Source organism: Diabrotica virgifera, chromosome 4, assembly GCF_917563875.1.
Source record: "Diabrotica virgifera virgifera chromosome 4, PGI_DIABVI_V3a".
Lineage (NCBI taxonomy): Eukaryota > Metazoa > Arthropoda > Insecta > Coleoptera > Chrysomelidae > Diabrotica > Diabrotica virgifera.
In genome coordinates this window covers 96,682,455-96,706,404 of record NC_065446.1, presented here as the reverse complement: position 1 = coordinate 96,706,404, position 23,950 = coordinate 96,682,455, and the positions used below count along the sequence as shown (strand labels likewise).

At 32.8% G+C, this 23,950-nt stretch overlaps 1 protein-coding gene across 3 annotated transcripts in view; it reads right to left on the bottom strand.

Moving 5' to 3' along the window:
• LOC114332267 (uncharacterized) overlaps nucleotides 1-23,950 on the bottom strand; it is a 155,147-nt gene that overhangs the window by 89,673 nt on the left and 41,524 nt on the right. The window contains exon 1 of one of the 3 annotated variants that reach the window (XM_028282034.2): nucleotides 12,205-12,243. The exons of the other annotated variants lie outside the window; for them this stretch is intronic. The gene's annotated coding sequence lies outside the window, so the exon portion shown is untranslated. Of the gene's footprint in view, nucleotides 1-12,204; nucleotides 12,244-23,950 lie in introns of those variants that run through there. 3 annotated transcript variants of the gene reach the window in all.

The window sequence follows — 23,950 nt, the reverse complement described above, 5'->3', positions numbered from 1 at the left end:
GTCAAAATACAAAATACTACTGAATAAACTGAATAAAAATCATTTTTTAATAATATTGTGGCTTATTTCCCATTATAAATAGTTAAAATTGTAAAAATGCCACAAGAAAATAGCTTCAGAACAACTTATTTATGTGTTCTTGCTGCAATGTCCAGCTTTCAAGTCTATATTGCAGTATCGAGAACACGTAGCATCTCAGAGCTCTTACTCTCAGTTCTAAGTATTTGTTGCAGAGAATCGTTTTCATTTTTACAAACGCATTTCTTGCTATTTCTATCCTGGTCCTTATTTCTGTTGTTTGGTCATTTCTCTCTAAAATCCAGGTTTCTAGGTATTTGTATTTATCAACCCTTTCTATTGGTACATTTCCCAAATGTATGCTTGTTTGTATGTTTGTTTTCTTGGTTATTATCCTGTATTTGGTCTTTTTTATATTCATTTTTAGTTCATATTCTTCACAGAAACTGTTTGTTTTATAGCGGTACGCTTCAATTACTATTTTTCCTAATTTTATTTTCTTTTTTTTTTAGAATAACTTTTCTCAAAACAAAATAATATGGGTCATATAGATTCACATGTAAAATACAAACCAGATGCTAAGAGGGACACGGTTTTACGAAACGGAATGTATCCTTAACCATATGTTTTTGGTGTGTTCAGTTTAAAAAAACTGAATTCCCATAAATTAATTACCTTATCAGACCTTATGTCAATACCTCACAATTGGACATGCATTCGAAAACGTAAACTGCAGAAATGTTTCAACCTTTAAACGCCAGATCTAAATAATTTATTGCCCATCTGGTCAGATGGTAAAACACAAACAGATTAGCGTCTGTGATTTCCTTTTAGCCACTCGGTCAGTCGGTTACAACACCCCAGAGGCATCGGCCGCTCGCTGGGCCGAAGCAATAACAAACCCTCTTACGCGATGTATAATCGAAACACTTTTTGTTACCAAAATAAATAAATATTTTACTGTTCGTCGTTAACTTATTTTTATTATTTTTAATTAATTCCGTCAACTCACACCTACCGGAAAAGTTTTGTTTATTAGTAATTGGAGTTGTTCAACAGAGCTTGCCATAATCACGGTATTATCTGCATATCTTATGTTGTTAATAGATCTTCCGTTAATTATTATTCCTTTACTTTGAAATAGTAATGCTTCTTGAGAAATGGAGAATTATTCGCAGATCTTTATTGTTTATGTATTTTCTATCAAGAATATCTCTTAGCTTAACGTAGCTTACTCTGTCAAACGCTTTTTCAAAATCGATAAAACATGCATGTACTTCTTGATTAACGTCTAGGCATCTTTGTGTAAGAACATTCAAACCGAAGGGAGCTTCTCGAGTACGATGATGACTATAAAAGAGGTACTATGAAATATCGAGTCGGACAACTTTTCTTATACGGAAAATTTTCGGGGGGGGACGTTTCGTAAATATAGAGGCTTCTAAAGTTTGGTGCGTCCAGATTACCCTTAAAAATATGTGTCGGAGAATATTACGACTTAATCCGAAATATTTTTTTCAAACAATCCTGCAAAAGTTATGGAGTCGTAAATAATGATTTTTTTCTCAGGATTGTTTCATAAGAATACTCACTAACTGGTAGGTAATATTGTCCGACCTACAATTTTTTAAAGGTACTCTAGTTGTCGGACGCACGAAAGTTTAGAAACCTCTTTATTTACGAAATACTCCTCTCACGAAAATTTTCCAAATTAGAAAAGTTGTCCGACTCGACGTGAATAACTGAATAACCTGAAAAGTCTCATGAGGGAGGTATTCATGATTTTTTTTAGTGTGGGCTCAAGTTCTATTGATGTTGATAATAGATGAAAAAGGACACAAGCAAAATGAACTAAAGCACAGGATAGCTAAAGATAACCGAAAGGTCGGAAGTTTAAAATAGTTATTTTCCTAACAAGTGCAGAAAGTCATTCTTTTCCGCACGCGACTGCAGTTTGCCGAACGACGCGAAGCGGGAGTTCGGCAAGCAGTCGAGTGCGGAAAAGATACTTTCTGCAAGAGTTAGGAACAATATTTTTTCTAAGAGTCTTTAAAAAATTACCAAATCTTAATCAATTAATTTAATTAATATGAAAATACATACACAAATTAATTCTTTGACAAGGTTGTCAAAACCAAACTTTCAATATAATTAGTTAGCATGACGGCGATCTTGGTTTCCATGACGATGATTCAAAACGACTGTTATTGTCTACCGATTTGACTTTCGAATATTATGTCAAAATAATTTTATTTCATCCGCGTTAATTTCATTAAAATAGGAGCACAATAAGATATATTTGAAATAAATTAGTAAATAATATCTAAATATTAGTTTACTGCATGTATTATAATTACTTTAAGGCCATATTAACATATCTAAATTAACACGCATGCGGAAAAGTAAAAACCGCGTGCGGAAAAGTAACACGCGTGCCGAAAAGTGAAACTTTCTAAACTAAAATGCGTGCGCGAAAGTAGACATTTTTGCACGCTCGTAGAAAACAATTATTAAAGTCAAATTACGTATGAAGAAAGACGAAAATCAGAATATACCAAACTGTAATAAGAGCAACAGTCACCTACGGATGTGAGACATGGGTACTAAACAAAACAGAATAAGAAATGATAGAGACGTGGGAACGCAAGGTACTGAGGACTATTTTCGGGGGAAAAATACAGCAGACGGTTGGCAAAGAAGAACTAATAAAGAATTAAGGATGCTTTTCAAGGAACCAAGTATAACAAGATACACAAAGGCACAAATAATCAGATGGGCAGGTCATGTAGAGAGGATGGATAGGTCAAGAATGCCAAAGAATACCAAATGTTAAGAAGACCAGTTGGGACAAGGAGACGAGGTAGACCAAGAAAAAGATGGCACAAAAAGTTTCAAGAAGATATAGGATCGATGGAAATTACAGACTGGAAAGAGAAAGCGAAAAATAGGATACAGTGGAGAAACATAGTGCAGCAATTTTTACATAGACAATAAATAAAATTAAATAATATATTATATAAGACATTAGTATATATTGTCATTTGTATTATGTAAAATTGTAATTGTTAAGTTGTAAATCCCTAGGCCTACAAGGCCTGTAGAGCATATTAAATAAATAATAATGCCTCGACAACTAATGGCCATTGGCATGGTAGGTACGGTGAATTTTTGCAGTTAGGTACCTACTAGTAGTGTCATGTGTAGTGTGTGTGTTGAGTAAGTGTCTTGTTACTTTGCAAAGTCGACGTCATTGTCTTTGCAAAGAGACGCTAATTGTATCCGAACGTCTGCGGTCTCTCCGGTGAGTACCGTACCCACAAGAACAGAAACTATTTTCATTTAATAATTTATAATAAACGAAAAATTTCTGACATTGGTGGGATTCGAACTCACGACCATTCGGACCTTTCGATCCAAAGGTAGGCGCTCTTACCACTGAGCCACAGAGGGGGTTTTTGTTTAAGTTGTTTTGATTATTTTTCTCTATTTATAAGTGTATTATACTATAAAATTCTGTATGACTGAATACTAATACATATTAATTATATGTAATTCCGTGGCTTAAAGGTTCCAAACAAAGGCCAGAAAACAAAACAAAAAAAGTTGTTTTGAATTGCGTAACTTTTTAAGTGCCATAGATCTATTCAAGGGAAAGTGAAATAAAAAAATGTATACCGATTATATATTGCCCAATACTTTCGTTCGTCAAATTTGCCTGAGGTTGTGTGTAATATCAAGTTTTTAATATTTAATGTGGCGTTCAATGAAACTACCAACAGAAAAAATATTATAGGCATCAGTAACTTTGATAATTCTTTTTTATATCTTTACTAGTTGATCCGGTGAAGTTCAATTAACCAAAAATTTATTAGAAAACAAAAAATACTCATAAATATTATGTATGAAACAAGTTGAATCGATTTAATGATTTAACTGAGTTGGTCTGTGCCCATTGAACTGGCAAGTAACATGTTGCCCTTTGAGCATGTATTCATATAAATCTAACAACATCGACTTTACTCTGGGCTAATTAGCAAAATACAAGGAAAAGTTATTTACCAGCAATTTTATTGCTAGAATCGAATCTTATGATTGTATATATTAATAATATAGGTATGCAAAGTCATAATATAAAAACACTTTTGTGGCGCGTTTACTTCAAATTTAGCAAATATTATGGAAAAATCTTTTAAAATAAAACTAGAATTTTGTTTTGCATCAAATGAAAATCCATTCTCGCGCCACGTAATATTCATATCAGATCTTTTGTAGCTGGAATATTTTATGCGCCACTCATTTTTACGGCGTTTAGCGGTTTTTATTCTTGTATCAGGAGTTTTTCAAAGTTATTTATAAATTAAATGTATGAAGTTGAATGCAATGTTCCTCTATTACATGTCAAGCTTTATAAATGGTCACCTTTGTTGCATTATCTCACAAATGATCTAGTGTCCATCGAATGTACACTAGATTTTTTTCTATTCGAAATAGATTGAAAAAAAATATTGAGATGGCCGGTAAATGAAGTCGGATTGCCCGTTGCCAGATCAAATTTAGCGTCGTAACCACTACAACTACATACACTAACATACGTAAACTATTTCGGGAATAATCGTTAATTGGATTATACTTTTGTAGCTTAATAACTCCAAACGGCTTAAACGATTTTGATCAGTAAACATGAGTTTGAAACGTATTTTTCCGGATATGAGGTATACACCGTTAGATTCGTCTTGAGTCCTTCTACAAACGCTAAGTTATTGGCGCAATTCGTAGGTTGAAATGTTGAGTAATTGTCGATAAACCAAAATTTTCAAAGTTTAGTTTTTCAGTTTTTCGTCTATACTGAGTCGTGTGTATGTCCGATCCTGACGGCTTAGACACCATTTGAAAGCTTAAGTCAACACTATTGATTTGATGTATTTGCGGTTCTCCTGCCTCTTCTTGATCCGAATATATACACCCCCAAAAAATATGCCGTTTTGTACATACCAAGTCCTATAGCTGGCTTATGGGTGGTCAAAAGTGACAAACTACACCGATTATAAATCGGCCCTGACCTCCTCTTCAAACACAGAGAAAAAATATCAAATCGGTTTAACTTTCAAACACACATACATATCCACAAACATTTTCCCTTTTTTAAATAAAAATTGAGTCACATTTCTAAGCTCTATAACTTTTGAATGGTATAACCGATTTTCAAAATTAGACATCCGTTGGAAAGGTAATGATCAGTACTGTTAGAAGCCGCAAAGGTCTGACTTAAATTTTCGAAGTTTTTGGGAGTTTTGAGGACCAGAACGAAAAAGAGACCCTAAATAGGAAGGGCATTTACGGTCAAAATATAATAAAAAATTTCCACCCTCGAGATGAGGTGGCAACCATCCCATGGTAAAAGCGTCTTTCGGCAATCATATAGATTTAGATCCTTGGACTATCCACTACTTGTTATTACCAATCAAATTCTGTAAAAATTGCGAAGTGAAAAATTTCAGTTCCTGGACTAATTATACTTTTGGAGCTCTATAACTTCTGAACGGCTTACCTGATGTTGATCACTAAACATGAATTTGAAACGTATTGACAAGTAGTATCTGATGCGTCCAAGATCGAGTATAATAACTGAACGTATTACAGGAATTATTGAGCTTGAAAAACCGTTTTCCCATAAGAAATAGATTTGATCATATTTATGAAGCCTATAACTTAAAAATTCGAATTTTCCCAGATATAAGGTATACACCGTTAGACGCATCCTGAGTCCTTCTACAAACGCTCAGTTATTGGCGCAATTCGTAGGTTGTAATTTTGAGTAATTGTCGAAAAACCAAAATTTTCATAGTTTAATTTTTCAGTTTTTTGGCTATGGTAAGCAGAGTGTATATCTAAGCTTGATTGCTTAGGCGCCATTTGAAAGCTTAACTCAACTCTATTGATTTGGTGTATTTGCGGTTTTCCTGTCTTTCCTTGAACTTAAGATATATACGCCTAAAAATATGCTATTTTGTATCTACCTAGCCCTCTAGCTGGCTTACGGGTAGTCAGAAGTCTAAAATTAGACCGGTTCTGAATCGACCCTCACACCCTCTTGAAACACAGAAAAAAAAATTCAGATCGGTGTAACTTTTCCACACACATACATGCATATATACATACATACATACATACATACATATCCACAAACATTTTCCATTTTTTAAATAAAAATTGAGTCATATTTCTGAGCTCGATAACTTTTGAATGGTATAACCGATTTTCAAAATTAAACATGCGTTGGAAAGGTAATGATTTGTGCTATCAGAAGTCGCAAAGGTCGGGCTTAAATTTTTGAAATTTTTGGGAGTTTTGGGGACGAGAACGAAAAACAGGCTTTAAATGGGAAGGGCCGTAAAATCCACACCCTTGGACCAAAATGGAGAGGTAACATATGGATGGACGAGTCTTTTAATAAACTTTAAGATGGTATTTGGCCCAATTTTAAATTCAGTCATGTTTAGAAAATCGAAAATTTCGTGTATATATAGTGTCGCATGTAGGGGTGTTGTGCGCCACTGGTGAGAACTGCCGTTCTCTGTGGATAATATAGGTATGCAAAGTCCGCAGATAGTGTGCTACTTTTTATAAACAAAATGGCGACCGAAAATCGTGTTTTTTTCAATTTTTGCTCTATAACTCCAAAGATTGTAACTTTACACCAAAAACACCCAAATAAAAATTCACCGCAATTAAATTCTGCATAGACACGTGTTTTTTCCGATTCACTTCGATGAAAACTTTCCCCGGAAAAAGCGGGTTTTTCCAACAAAATCTTTAATTTTCAACTAAAACTTTAGATAAGTAATTGTTAATCAATAATTAAATAACTTGGTAATGTAAAAGCTCTTTTCGTATAGATTACAATTCCAGAAGCCGATGGAAATTGAATGAACAGTTTAGCAACAATTGAATTGTTAATTAAAAATTTACGGTCGCTATAATAACGATAATAATTATGATGCATAAGAATAACTATGATTTTTTCATAACAAGACACAATATCTATCTAATGTACTTTACAGAATTGAAATTGGACTATTTAAGCGGTATCAGGAATACTTTAAAATTATAAACAATTTTTAGGCTTATAAACAAATAGAATATCTTGGGAAATATTAAACTAAAATTGTGAAAACGGTATTCGAAAAATAGCGGCAGAACGCTTCCTTTAAAAGAAAAAACGTTTAATTATGACGAGTGGTTCCTGAGATACAACCGGTCAAAGTTGACCGGAATTTACGGCAAAGATATAAAAAATAGGATCATAATTTTTAAACCATCACCTTTTTATTTTTGTCCTCTTTCTCCATACCAATTTTCATATCTTTAAAATATCAATTACTTATCTAAAATTGTAGTTGAAAATTAAAGATTTTGTTGGAAAACCCCGCTTTTTCCGGGGAAAGTTTTCATCGAAGTGAATCGGAAAAAACACGTCTCTATGCAGAATTTAATTGCGGTGAAATTTTATTTGGGTGCTTTTGGCGTAAAGTTAAAATCTTTGGAGTTTAGAGCAAAAATTGAAAAAAACACGATTTTCGGTCGCCATTTTGTTTATAAAAAAAGTAGCACACTATCTGCGGACTTTGCATACCTATATTATTAATATATACAATCATAAGATTCGATTCCAGCAATAAAATTGCTGGTAAATAACTTTTCCCAAAAATGGCCTATTCTCCGATAATCAGCCCAGACTACTTGTAGTCACCATATTTTATTAAAATATAATATGTACACCATATATTATGGGGTTATCACTTTAAATAGTGTGCTAGTTCCATCTACTCAGCAGAATACACTGAAGATGTTCTGAATTAGAACGAAAACGTTTTGCAATCCATTTGGTTGGCATTTTAGATAGTTTTTTAATAATCGATTTGATACCAGTATAAAATTTGAAGTTTTTAATTCTGTATGAGTTTTTTAAACTATGATTGAACTACATTGATTTTATTTTGCTATATATTTTTATTTTAATAAGTTGCATGGGTGAAAAAAAGAGAAAATTAATTGTAATTTTTAATTTCAAATATCTCATTCAAAAGAAATTTTTTGTTTATTCTAGGGGACTTTCGGCCTTCAGTAATAATGTAATCTTTCCAGTGGCGTAGCTGACAGGCCCACAGGGCCCGCAAGGCGGGGGCCCCTCCTACCGTCGGTTAATACTTCTACTTTATTTAAATTGGTGACCAAAACATATTTTTCTAATAAGCATCAAAATAGGGAATTTGGATGAAAGTAATGAAGCGGGTAATTGAGGCAACTCTTAGATTAGATTAGATTTAGAGAGGTGGCTTTCCGGCCTATTCCACTGCGAGCTTTTCAGATCTATTGTGGCCCACTAGTCCTAGATAACGTTCTCTAGCCCGACCCTTTTTAAAAAGTCTAATAGCTTCGAGACTGAACCTTCCATGTAGCTATTTGCCGTTGGATTTTGTTCTCCTAATGCAAATAACCGCACATTTGCCAGATTCTCACAATGACATAAAATGTGCTCTGCTGTTTCTTCTTCGAGGTGACAGAATTTGCACAGGGCATCATCTGCCAATCCCATCAGCTTTAAGTGCCTATTCAGCTTACAGTGCCCTGTTTGCAGACCTACTATGGCTTTGACTGTTTTCCTGTCTTTGGTTATTAGGTCTGCCGTAAATTTTGGCGAATGTTCTGTAATGAACTGTTTCGCCTGTCTTTGACCTGGTGAATTCCTCCACCATTCCAAAGATTTGTGAGCTACCCACTTTCTTGTAGCCGTTCTTGTAACTGCCTTTGCAACGCCGCAGAAGGGTTCTGGTCCAACGAATGGCATTGATGAGCCTTGTTTGGCCATTTCATCTGCTTTTTCATTGCCCTTATGACCCTCGTGCCCCAGTACCCAGGCCACCGTAACCTTGCTACGATATCCTAGTTTATTTAGGGCACTCACACAATCCCATGCTAGCTTAGATTTGACCTCTACAGAATTGAGTGCCTTAAGCGCTGCCTGACTATCTGTGAAGATGGCAACTGAACGGAACGTTCTTTGCTGCCTTTCTATTTCTTCCACGCAGTGATGGATTGCCGTTATTTCCGCCTGGAAAACTGTGACATCCTTTGATAGACTAACCGGGAACTGAATTCCTTGATTTGTCCCAACTATGCCAGCTCCCACACCTTCCGATGTTTTTGAGCCATCAGTGTACCAGGTAGCAACCGCCTGTATGGGTACACCCTCCTTCCAGTCTTCCCTGCCTGGTATATTAATTTTAAACTTATTGTCAAAGCTGTATCTCGTTGCTGTTGCATCGATATGCTGCCCCATCACAATATCGGCTTTTAGCTCCTCGATTAGCTTTCTATTGTCAGCACCATGCACCTGGCTTATATGTGGCTGACCATGAATTAATCTGTGCATCACTGATCTGGCTTCGCCCTGCACAAAGATATGAAGTGGTGGTAGATTCAGTAGGACTTCCAGCGCTGCTGTAGGAGTGGTTTTTATGGCCCCCGTAATACACAGGCATGCTAGCCTTTGTGTATTACCTAGCAGCCTTATTGCTCCCACTTGCTGCGTCTTTGTCCACCACGTCACCGAGCCGTAGGTTATCATGGGCCTAATAACCCTTGTGTATAACCATAGAGTCATTTTGGGGTTAAGTCCCCAATTCTTACCACACATTCTTCTACATCTGCCCAAGGACATAGTAGCTTTTTGTGTGGTTTTTATGATGTGAGTATTCCATGTAAGCCTATGATTAAAATAAACCCCAAGGTATTTTGTTTCTTTGGCAAATGAAATCTCTTTTCCTCCCAGCACCGGTGGTTTTAGGCCTTGTAGTGCTGTCTTTTTGGTGAAGTTGACGATTTGTGTTTTCTGAGCATTGACTATCAGTCTCTCTTGTTTACATCAGTCGTCAACTATATTTAGGTCTGCTTGCATTCTTCCAGACACCACCTGGGCAAACCTGCCCCTGACAACGATTGCTACATCGTCCGCGTATCCTAGACAGTAAAAGTCTTCTGTGGACAGATTTTTGAGAAGATCATCTACCAAGGTTGCCCAAAGTAGAGGTGAAAGAACTCCTCCCTGTGGACAGCCTCCACCTACTCTTGCTTTGATGGTTGCTTTACCCAGAGTGGATATTACTATCCTATTCTCCAACTCTTACTCTTTCCGGGTGCAATTTAGCGTTTCGTGGACATGTTGGTAGTTTAGATGAAAGTGAATTCCAAAAATGTAATTTCTTGTCGATGGTTCTTTTACTAGCTAAATATCATCCTGTTTTAGCTTAATTAATCGATAAAAACAATAAATTAAACAAATTACTTGAGCCCCCAAATACAAACGTAGTTATAAATTTGCTGGCTCAAGAAACTGAAAACAAATTGATTCATTTAATTTAAAAAATTTGTTTTTACTCAATAATTCTTGATACCACTCAAGATATTTCAAAACACGATCAGCTTAGTTTTATTTTCAGGTGTGTAAAAATAACTTGCAATGAAAATAATTTATCTTCCAAAGCAGAAGTTGTTGAAAGTTTTTTGGGATTTATTCGCTTATTAGCCCAAAGTGCAGAAGGTCCTGTAAATGAAATTTGAAAATTTATACAATCAAAGCACCTTTCCGTACACAACTGCAGAGGAAAGGGGTATGATGGGGCAAGCATTATGAGTGGTGTATATTCAGGAGTACAAAGGCGCATAACTGACATTGAAAAAACAGCTTTCTCTGTTCATGTGCATTCCATAATCCGAACCAAGTGTTGAATGATGCAGTTGCTGATGTACAGAAGTTGTTTTTTATGACATAATTAAGAAATTATATGTTTTTAGTGCAAGTATTAAAAGATTGGATGTACTATGTATCTACTATTATCACTTTGGATTCATCGCGTTTGCCAACATTTAAAAAGGTTATGTAAAATCCGGTGGTCATCCAGACATGATGCTGTTATGGCTTTGCGTCGAGCTTTCCAACAAGTACCTAATGATATCTTTAACAAAAATTTCATTGCTATCAAAAAACTATGAAAAATTAGAAGCTAATGGATTATTAGAGCATATGAATAATTTTGAATTTGCCGTTAACATTAGGTACTATTCAATCTAAAATACTTTATTCAACTAACATCATAACTTTTGCAATCTGAAACAGCAGAGTTAACGGTTTTTCAACTTTTTGAGAAATTCATAATCCTAAATTTTAGCAGAAACAGCAGGAATAGCAGAATAGTGGGTATTATACCGTAATTTAAAAATAAACGGAAAAACGTATAAAAAAAATTTACGATGAGTTCAGATGAGACGAAAATATAACTTGTAGCAAAAAAAGTTTTGGAAGTTAATGTTTTCAATGTAAATTTAGATATAATATTGCAACAACTTACTAATAGGTTTAGGTTTGTCGGATTAAGAAACATTTACTCATATTTTAGTAAATGTTTATAATACGGGGCCCACAAAAATTGTCGCAGGGGGGCCCCCAATCTTCAGCTACGCCACTGAATCGTTCATTCTGCGTTTAAATTTTTCAAAAATATTCATTAATTTTTTGCATCGGCCCGAAATTTTGCGCTTACGCTCTTAAAATATCATACACGATCCTTTGTTGTTGATTCTATAATTCCTCTAATGTGTTCGCTTATATCATAATATTGTCAGCGAATCTGATATGATTTAACTTTTTGGTTGACGAATTTGTAGTTTTGACAACTAGGAGAGCTTTGGTGATATTTTGTCGCTTTGTCGAACTCCTCTTTTAATGGGGATGGGATTTGTATTTTCGTCTAGCTGTACTCTCACAGTTGCATTTTAAAAACAAATGTTGTCGATGGCAGCAGGCACAAACCAATATTGGAGGATATATAAAATGGATTAACAAGGAATTCATGAACTGACTATGCATCACTGCCATTATTGGGTTTTTACTGGAGAAAAATATCAAAACGCATTAACTAACATTAAATGTAACCGTAAATGTAACTTAACAAGTATAGTCTTGGCATAGAATCAGAAAAAAACATCAAATGCGTACACATATAATTATGTAATAGTGAAACGATTATTGTAAAGTCGTGTTTTTATTTTCTTTACTCTTTTGTTTCCAGATTTTATATTAGTAAAATTATTTCATTGTAACTATAAGAAAAAAATATAAGTACCTACCTACACCTGTTGTTTGTACATCACTATATAAAGAAATTTAACTTCTTGCTAACAAAACATTTGTACCTACAGGTTAATTACTAATAAAAGAACGATAAAACTCTTTTTATATTACTTAAAAGTAACACAATTAAAACTAGATATTGTATTAAAAAGAGTTAATTATACATAAAACAATTAGGTATTATTTTAATATCCACAATAAAAATAGCAATTCTTGTTCATTTTGCCAATGAAGATAAAGCTTCAATTTGTAATAAACTAATCAAAGATTTTGTTTGTAATAAACTAATAAACTCTCATAGATTCGATACAAGAGTAAAACATATTTTTCTTCTCGTAGCCCTACAACCTAGGGTGGGTCTTGGCTGACTGTACAACCCGCTTCAATCTCTAGCGGTCGTCCATGATAATTTAGTCAGTGGGTAGCCCCAGGGCCGGAAATCGGAAACGTAAAAAAAATCAGCACATTATTCACCTAGAATAATAACTTTTGTCAATCAATTAACTGTGATATTTCGGTACATGGAAGGTTGCACTGCTGTTTAATAGTGGAGTCACTGAAGGTTTTCACCTTCGATTTTGTTGAACCTTTATCGATTTTCATGAAAATTGGTAAGTAGTTAGAAGATACTTCAAGGAACAAAGGTGACATGATGCCAACTTGCGCTTTTACCCTGGGGTGGATGCCACCCCTTCTCGTGGGTGAAATTTTTTTTAATAAAAAAATACCAGAAATCGATAGAGGGGCAACTTCTAAGCAAAATTTGTTATATAAAGTTATTAACATAAATCAATACTTTTTGAGTTATTAAATATCAAAAATTTTATTTTTTCTTAAAAAAATGCATGTTTTAAAGCTGGTTTTCACTTATTACTCAAAAACTATAAGCTTTTGTAAAAAAACTATTATTACCAAAATTAAAGATAATAAAAAATTTAATACACTACCCACTTAAAGAACTAAAGTAATGTTATTTCAAAGTGAGTTATGGGTAATTGAATGTATATTTTTTTCGACGACTACTCAAATCTAAGTATTCAAGCTTACATAACGGGAAAACGATGCATTTTATAGAATATACTTGTTAAGCACTTGTCAAAGTACTTCGGAGTCCCTATCAAATGAGCTAAAGTAGAAGTTAATAGCATCAAAAGTAAGCAAGTTATGATAAAAATAAGAGAACCATTTCGATTTTTTTAGGAAAAAGTGAAAAATAAAAAAAACGCCATTTCCACAAAAATTAAAATTTGTAGGAATCCCCACAAGAATTTCTGTAGGTTAACATAGTTAATGATTTCAACAATTTTCACCGGTTTGGAATGCATATTTTTGAGAAAAAGATACAATTTAAAAAAATCAGAATTTTTAAAATTATCATACTTTTCATTTTCTTCTGATAGTAACTCCAAAAATACTCAATATACGTAAAAAATGATATATAACTAAATTTTAGTTTTTTCTGTTACAAATACTTTACTCATTTCACTATTTCCGTAGAGTAAAAAATAACCGAGATAGAAACGTTTAAAATTTCAATTTTGCTGGGAGAACCATGTAACCGGGGCTATTTAACCTTTTATTGTTAAAAAAGTGAGAGGTTTAAAAGACTATTTTTGACATTTTATAATAGCTTTTGGAATTACCTTTTAAGTAGATTTTAGGTGAACCTGATATCTAAAAAATTAACGGAGTTATTTACAAAAAAACAATAACATTTTTTGGAAAATTTTTTAAAAGATACATTTTGAAACATTCTTGGTGCATAAATTTTAATGCTATCAACTTGTTCGAGAGCTTATTTGATAGATATTTCTATGAACTTTGACAAATGTTTAATAAGTTTATGTTATAAAATGCATCATTTTGCCGGTATTTAAGCTTGAATACTTAGATTTGGGTAATCGACGAAAGAAATATATATTCAATTACCTATAACTTACTTTTAGTTAACATAGAAAGGTTTTTCTAGTAAGGAGTTTATTTGATTTTTTATTAGCCTCAATTTTTATAATAACTTTTTTCTAAAAACTTACAGTTTTTGAGTTATTTATAAAAAATCGGTTAAAAACATGCATTTTTCTCACGAAAAATTAAAATCTTTGATCTTTAATAACTCAAAAAGTTTTGATTTATTTTAATAACTTTATATAACAAATTTTGCTTATAATTTGTCCCTCTATCGAATTGTGGGGTTAATTTTAATAAAATAATTTTCACCCCCGAGAAGGGGTGGCATCCACCCCCAGGGTAAAAGCGCAAGTTGGCACCATGTCACCTTTGTTCCTTGAGATATCCTCTAACCACTCACCAATTTTCATGCAAATCGATGGAGGTTCAACGAAATCGGAGGTAATAGCTCATATCCACCTTCAGTGACTGCACTATAAAGGTTTCTCATATTTTTGCCAAATCACGGTCATAAAGCAGAAGATATTCAGAAGCAGAAAAATTCTTTAGTGGCATTCTTGCAAGAACATTATATCGATTTTAAAAACTGTATTGGACAGTCTTACGACAATCCATCAGTTATGAGTAAAAAATACAATGGTGTTCAGGCTTTTATTTTTATTTAGCGTATGGACTTTTTCAGTACGATAAATACACTAATATAATATATATTATTCAAACACCAAAACATAATGAATGAATCTAAATATTAATGTCCAATTTACATAGCCATTCAATTGCATCTGGGGAGCATTCCACAAAGTCCTGGAGGTTTCCACGGTAGGCACGATTTAGGCAATCTGAAACACAATGACTTATGGTCTGTCTAGGCGATCCACAATCACACTGTGGACTTTCTGCACGACCCCATTTGAACAAAGAATCAGCACATTTACCATGTCCGGTACGTATGCGGTTAAGCCTCGCCCAGGTGGGCCGGGGCAGACCCGATCCGATGAAACCCTGGGTTGGGGTGGATATCTGAATATAGTCTGCTGCTATTGTTGGCATCCATCTTGTGAACAATTGCCTTTGTATATCATAGGAATCACCAATTGATCGGGCAGTTCTGATTGGAGGATTTCTAGACCTCAGTCGCTGGTGCTCTTTTGAGATGTCTGGTATGTCTTGATGGATTGGTAATTGTATGTTGGCTACAATTTTCTGATACTCTCTCACTAATGCTGCTGTACGGCGTAGATCTGGTGGAGCAATATTGCTCAAAGTAGGCAGCCATCTCACTGGGGTTGATTTTATTGTTCCAGTGATTATTCTCATGGTTTGATTAAGTTGGACATCGATTTTGTTTGTATGTGCACTATTTAACCATACTGGTGCACAATATTCTGCCACTGAAAAAACCAAAGCTAGAGCAGAGGTCCGAAGAGTATCTGCAGAAGCACCCCAAGTTGTTCCAGCAAGTTTTGTTATTATATTGTTTCTTGTTCTCAGTTTACCGGCTGCGTTTGTAAGATGGCTTTTGAAGGTGAGTGTTCTATCAAGTGTGATGCCTAGATATTTGGGGTTGTTGTTATGTTTGATAGCTGCATCATTTAGAGTTACATTGAGGGTATCGCCCGCAAGTTGATTCGACAGGTGAAAGAGACAGGTTTCAGTTTTGCTTGTGTTAGGACGTAAGCGCCAGTTCTTAAAGTAGTTACTAAGTGTAGTTAGGTCCTCGTTTAGAGCTCGTTCTCCAGCTTCCTTACTATTATCTTGGAAGCCAGTGGCCAGGTCGTCTGCATAAGCGAATTTTCTCGATTTTGTTTCAGGTATATCCGCCGTATAAAGGTTAAATAATAAAGGAGCTAGCACTGAGCCTTGAGGTAAGCCGTTGTTAAGTTTTCTAACGCTACTTCGTGCATCATTTATATATACCTGAAACAGTCTGTTAGTTAGTAGATTGTTTATCAGCTGGCAAGTTTTGAGACGGGGTATGATTTTCATCAACTTATAAATAAGACCCTCTCTCCACACAGTGTCATAGGCAGCCGTAAGGTCTATAAATGTTATGGCAGATTTTCACGTCTTTCAAAGCCAGCTTCGATGAATGTAGTTAAGGACATCACTTGGTCACAACAACTTCGTCCTTTTCTAAATCCAGCTTGCTCAATTGGTACAGCGTCCTCAATGGTGTTACATATTCTATTATATAAGAGTCGTTCTAGTAATTTATAACAGCAACTGAGTAAGGCGATAGGCCGGTAACTTTCAGGCAGCTTGTTGTCTCTGCCAGGCTTCTGGATTGCGATAATTTTTGTTCTTTTGAATTCTGGGGGTAGCATAGCTGTAGTCACAATGTCGCAAAAGAATTCTTTGAGCCATTGTCTTGTTTTTGTACCAGTGTGGACTATAAACTCAGGATATATTCCATCGAAACCAGCTGCTTTTCCCGTTTTGGTTTGGTTAAGCGCTTCGTTTATTTCATCCAATGAGAAGGCACGTGAGTATTCTGATGATGCGGGGGTATTTGCTTTAAGTTGTTTAAGAGCTTTTTTACCATCGATGTATGAGTTTTCTCAGATGGAGCTCGAGAGTTCTCAATTATTCTATTGGCTATCTTATTTGGCTCAATTGTTGATTTGTTTAAGTGTTGTGCTCTGCTTGCTTCGCCCAGTTTGCGGATCAGTCCCCATGCCTTCCGACTGGAACGGGAGAAATCAATATGTTCTACGGTAGATTTCCATTTATTAAGTCTAGTTGAATCCAGTGACTTAAGTAAGTTGTCACCGATTTCGGGATCTTCTGATTTCAAAAATTCTTCATATAGTTTTTGGCTTTCTTCCGTCCAGCCTGGGATGTACTCCTTTCGAAAACCTCGGGGGATATGTTTTTTGGCGATAGAGATAACCATTCCTAAAAAACGGTGGTAATTATATGCCTGAACGCCTGAACGCCTGAACGCCTGAAATTAGAGAACATAATATCTTGGCGTTGTGGATTCCGTGAGTAGATAACCAAAGCTTTTACGACTACAGAGATAGGGAAATCAATGTGTTAGAGAGAGAAGTACCTTCCCAATGAGTAAGAGTGAGATAGATGCTGACGTCACAAGTAATCTTCCATAATGGAATCTACCATAGTTATTTTCCGCTAGATGACACCAATCCGCCATTTTTATTCCATTTCAGTATTTTTAGATGGCGGCATAGCCAAAACGGCACTAAAGCATATCTCCGTTGTTATTGGTCCGATCGTGACATGTGAGGTATCATAGGAAAGGGGAGGAGGTAACGAATACGTTAACACAAAAAAAAAACAAAGATGCAGCATAGCCAAAATGGCACTAAAGCATATCTCCGTTGTTATTGGTCCGACGTGTGAGGTATTGGAAAGAGGTGCGTTGGATCGTGACGTACCAAGGGATCGTTGGAACGCGGCATGTTACATATACTATATTTTATCTACGACCATAACACAATATGTTATTTAAAACAATCACGTGCATAAATCTAAGCTTTACGAGTTGCATACTATATTTTATATACAACCGTAACATAACTTGTGTTTAAGCGATGGTGACATCTCGTTAGCATTGGTCTGATTGGAGATTGTGATACGTTAAAGGTGTGGGGTGTATCGAATATCATAAACTAACTCTTACGAGCTGCATACTATATTTTATCTACGACCATAATGTAATCCTAACCGTAGAGAAACGTATGAGGAATCATGTGATATAATTGAGTAATATAGAAAAATTAATCATGTCATAAAGACATTATGTATCTTTACTAATACAAATTTGTTAGTAGCGTCATGTCTTTGAGTGAGTACAGACATAAAGTTGAACAGTTTCAAGACAAACTTGTCGAGTTACAGAAAGATATTAAAGTATATCAGGATTTAAGAAAAATTATCAAACAATTAGAGAAGCTACATATTAGTGATAGAACATATCCACTAGGACATATTCAACCATGGACGATAACACCACCAGCGGGAACATGAAAAGTGAATTTAATAATATATTCGCATTGACGTGTTTAATTTTAATGCCTGTATTTATCTTAATTTTAAAAATTATTTTAAAAAATTGTAAATAGAGGATTTGTCATGTAATATAAAAATTGATGAGTAAATAAGGAGTTTTATGATTTAACCAATAGAGTACAGTGACAGAAAAATAAAATACATCATGTCAAAAGATCCTTAGATACGTATTTTCGATCCAATCGTAACTTACAGTGCCTCAACCAATAGAATACAGTGACATAAAAATCAAATACATCAGTATGTCAAAAAGGCTTTAGCTACGTATTTTCACAATACAGCCAAAAGGATATTAGTTATATTTTCGGTCTTATTAGCCCAATCGTGACGTCCAACGAATAAAATACGACATGAAAATCAAATACATTTTCGTCTCTACTGAGAAACACCCAAATCTTTCGTATATTATTATACACAGGCGTTCTTTCATTATGTCCAAACTAGTAAACCTCTTATTTTTAACATGCAACTCTCAATATTTACATTATCTCTCCCTAGATCCAAAATGTCAGTGTCTCAAATCAAATTTAACCAATAAAATACAATGACATAAAAATCAAATACATCAGCATGTTAAAAGGGCTTTAGTATTTTCGTTTCTACAGAGAAACATCCAACTCTTTCGTATACTATTATACACAGGCGTTCTTTCATTATGTTTAAACTAGTAAACCTCTTATTTTTAACATGCAACTCTCAATATTTACATTATCTCTCCCTAGATCCAAAATGTCAGAGTATCAAATCCAATTTAACCAATAAAATACAATGACATAAAAATCAAATACATCAGCATGTCAAAAGGGCTTTAGTATTTTCGTTTCTACAGAGAAACATTTAACTCTTTTGTATACTATTATACACAGGCGTTCTGTCATTATGTCCATACTAGTAAACCTCTTATTTTTAACATGCAACTCTTAATATTTACATTATCTCTCCCTAGGTGCAAAATGTGTATCAAAATGGAGCAGAAATATATGCAAACCACAAATTGCTAAATCTATCATTATATCGCTAATACCTACAATACATATCAGATAAATTCTTTCGCTAAGTCCAAACCACCAATATTTCTCATATTATTTTCAAACCAGATTTAGAGTTCTAGTCAGTTGGAGAATACATATTTTTGTTATAAAGTAAGTTCTAAATGTGATGTCAAATAAAAGCCCATACATAAAACAAATTTAATTCATCGATATGAAAAAGAACTTCGACTGAGTGCAATATAAATGACAAAGACAAAAAATATATCTAGAAGAAAGGTATCTAATAGAAATAGGTCGCAAATGTTCAAAGCAAAAGTCTTTTAGTATAATTAGAGTAATCTGATTGAGGTAATTACTTATTATGGGTATACACAAGTTAATAATAAGCAAAAATCGAACTTCTATTGATCCAATCAAAAAAATCAAATACATTTGTATTATGAGAATGACCTCCGAAAGGGAAATCGATAGGTCAAAATAAACTCATTTTAAAGTAAAATTGTGGCTTATTCACAATAAAAATAATAAATTGCATAAGGATTCTGCTTCGTAAACTAATATAGTTTTAAATATATACAGATTTAACACGGTGAATGTATCTTGCTCCTTAACTATTTTCGTCTTCTTGCGCTCCTTATTGTTTTACGAAAGATACAAAAAAAACACGAAAAATACACGATACGTAGGTAGAAAATAATGACATTCTTAATTATGACTTAATCATTCTTTCGAATGTTTTTAGTACGCATGACTCTAAGAATTTACCCTGGTATGATTCTGGTTTCGAAGGATCTTTGGACGGTTTTAAAATAATTCGAACTAAATATATTCTTACCAACCATCTGGAAACTTGAGGTGTGTGTCGATATAATTCTTTATTTGCACTAATGCCATTACTACAATCGGAAATTTTCTTAATCATTCTATAATGAATATTGTCTGTTCCAGGTACAGTATTTTAATTGCATTTTAAACAGGTTTCTAATTCATTTATGGAAAAATTCATCAAACCAAAAGAAAGTAAGCATTTAGAACAATTAAAACTACTGATATAACATAAACAAAATCACTAAAAAATATCAAAGATACAGATATCAGAATCAGATTAGAACTTTCATATTATGATACATTTGTCTATGGAAGAAAATAATACGGTATGTACAAGATACAAAATTCAAGTATTGGAAAAGCCATACAAGAGGCGCACCAAATTCAAAAATCTTGACTATTTAGTCTAAACATGAATTAAAATTTCTAGTTCTATCTTCTATCTTCTAGCTTCTCATCCAGCTTGAAATAGGATATTAGTATTCATATTTATTATTTCAAAAATTTTAAGATATCGTGTCGTTTGCTGTAGGTATACTGTCACATTTTCAATACATATTACCCAATTTTTAATTACCCATCATCGAGTTAATTTATAAATGCAATAAGTAACTCCTTAAGATATGCTTTCAAAAAACGCTACCAACCAATCTCCTTCATATTGGCTAGTTTCAAATGTATTTCTAAAATTACACCATTATTTGCCGAAATATTTATGCAGTGTTGACAACGTCTAAAAAACTGTGCATAATTTGGTACATAAATATCAAAAATGATGATCAAAATTGCTTTTATTGGATGATTATTAGCTCTCTTTATCCAGCTAAAATAAATAAAGAACTTATATCGTCATATCCATATCCTGTTTTGAAAACCAAGGACTTGGAAGCTCCAATACCTTTAAGTCATAACTCAAAGTTTGAAATAGTAAATAGTGTATCAGTGAATGTTTATGCTTTGGAATTAAATCAAGTGGAAAAATAATTTTACGAATTAGTGCCTGCTTGCCTAAACAAAACAAACTTGATAGACATGTAAATTTGAATCTTATTCAGGATAAATATTTTCTAAAGTTAAATGATTACCTACGACTCTCATCGTAGTGACAATGGAAATATTGAAATAAAATATCATTACTGCTGGAAAAAAAGATGTCTAGGTTGTTACACTATATAGCCAAAAAAAAACTAATTCACCCAGATTTATTGGAAAAATTTACTGTTTCACCGTATCATTAAAATCTTACAAAAAAAGAAATATCGAATTAAATAAACAATACATAATAGAACTAAGAGGTAAATTACGAATATCAGAGTGCATGAGATACGAAATAAACATCTTACAAGCAAAACTATCGATACAACAAATACATAGGTATTATATAAAGAATTCACCAAAATAACAAAAAGCAAATATATCAGAATCGTATTAAAACTTCTGACATGATACATTTGTGCATGGAAGAAAAGATACAAGATATAAAATTAAAGTGAATTTTGTTTAAAAATGATATAAAAATGTGTAACTAATACAATTTTACTTATAAAACTCTCAAATTTGCACAGCTTACCTCTCAATCACCTTACTAAACGATGTTTCATTCAAAAAAAATCTCAAGAATTTAATTCAAATAATACGATGTCTCAAAAAATGTAATTTTTGAAAACTTCATAGTTTTATAGAATTCCCACCATTTTAAGACGGTATTACTCAAGTTTGAATAAATCTAATACAATTTTTTGATATTGTTTTAAAGCTTAGGATGTAATCTTTAAAAACATTGAATTATTTTAGTTTAAAAATAAAATAAACAATTTCTTTTTGAGAAAACTAAGAAAGATAACAAAAATGTAATACAAAAACCGAAAATTACCAGCTGAAAAATGTATATACAGAGTGATCAAAACTTTTTTCTGCAAAACTTACCTAAAATACATTTAATAATAAGCATCAACAGTAATAAATGTTCAACAACAAAATTTTTTTTTTAGTTTTTATATAATATGTCTGCGTAACTTGGAACCTATTGATAACTTTTTTAATATCAGTTTTACGAAAAAAGTTATTCTTTATAAAATACTCTGCATCGTATATAACATAAGATGCAACCATCAAATATCAAATTTTGTTAATTTTGTACGAGGTATGTCAAAAATATATGAATTTCACTCAAGAGTAAAGTACTTTTATATTTCACAATATCGAAAATTTTTATAAAGAAAAGTTGTTTGTAATTAAAAACTATGGACCAATATGTAATTATATTCTTCTAATCGAAAATTTGTTTTTTTAAATATTGTTTCAAATTAATTATACCCAACATCATTAAATTTTCACTTATTATTTATGATAACTGTTTTATTATTAATTTTATGAAGAAAGTTATTCGTCATAAATAGTTGTGCATGGTCTAACACTTAATATGCAAATATAAAATATTATATTTTATCAATATTATACGAGGTATGTAAAAAAATTATATTTCGCATAAATATGGACTTTTATAGTTCACAATATTTCGATTAGAAGAGTGTAATTGCATATTGACACATCGTTTTTAATTCTGAACAACTTTCGATAATAACAATTTCCAGTATTATGAAAAATATAGGTATTTTACTCCTAACTGAAATTTTTATTTACTGACATATCTTGTACAAAATTGATATTTTATGATTGCATTTAAAGTTTTAGAATATGCAGAGCTTTTTACTAAGAATAACTTTTTTATTTATGATCCCATTGCAACAATTTTTGAAAAGGTAGAAGCACAATTTTCACATCATTACGAGTAAGGCCGAATTTAATTAAGAGCGAACCAAACGATTCATATTAAGAGCAAAAAATACATATTTTGTTCATCAATAGAAAAAATATTAAGATAATAATTTGTTAACGTTTTAAAGCGGTCCTTTTTGAATATATATATATACATAGGTTTATCAAAGCTCTCAAAAATAAATATATGTAGAAATAAATACATTTTGTAAAGAAATTATGATTTTACAACTATTTTTTAAGTTATCCACCATTTTGGATCTGTCATTTTATAATTTAAATTCTTAAAATTTGATTCAGGTTCCGTAACCTCTCAAAAATATCCCACATATATTTAAACAAACACGTTTTATAAAAAAATTCGGATTTTACAACTACTTTTTAAGGATTTTAGGAAAAAATCCGCCATTTTGAATCCGCCCTTTTTTAATTTGCAAATTGTAATGTCAGATTCGGGTTCAGCATAATCAAAACTAAAATAAAAACATTTTTATCAAAATAAAATGTTGAATTCACCCATATTCTTAACACTATTTATACAAAACAATTGTTATTGTCTAAACAATTAATAAACAATTAGCGGCGAAATTTGTGAGTAGAACTTTTTACCTTAGTGTAAATTGGTCTTCTAATACTAAAATATTATAAAAGATAATAGAGTAAAGAGTAAAGCAATACAGGAGACTTAAAAAAGTGTTAAAATCTCATGATACAAAAAAGAATATGTCTCGAGTGTGAATGTAAAAATGGAGTTACTACAAAAAAGAAGATGGTACATACCTTTGAATATTAAAAAATATTTGAAAAATTTTAATTTTTTTTTAGATTGTGTAGTTAATACTAAAAATTAGTAAGGAAATAAAAATGATTATAAATTAAAAAAAAATCTTCGACGTTTGTTCTTAGAGCATGTGAAACATTAATAATTACCAAAAAATTACGGTACCTTGAAATATTAAAAGTATTTGAAAATTTTTAATTTTTTGTAGATTGTTTAGTTAATACTAAAAAATTAGTATGGAAATAAAAATAAATATCAATTGAAAAATCTTCAGCGTTTGTTCTTAGGGCGTAGTTCGAGTATGCCCGAACTTTCCCGATTCCCAATATTAGCTGTAGTTTTGGTATAGGACACCCATATAAAAAGCATGTAAAACGGAAAGTTTACCTTGGAGAAGTGACATTTCTTTTTGAGAAAACTAAG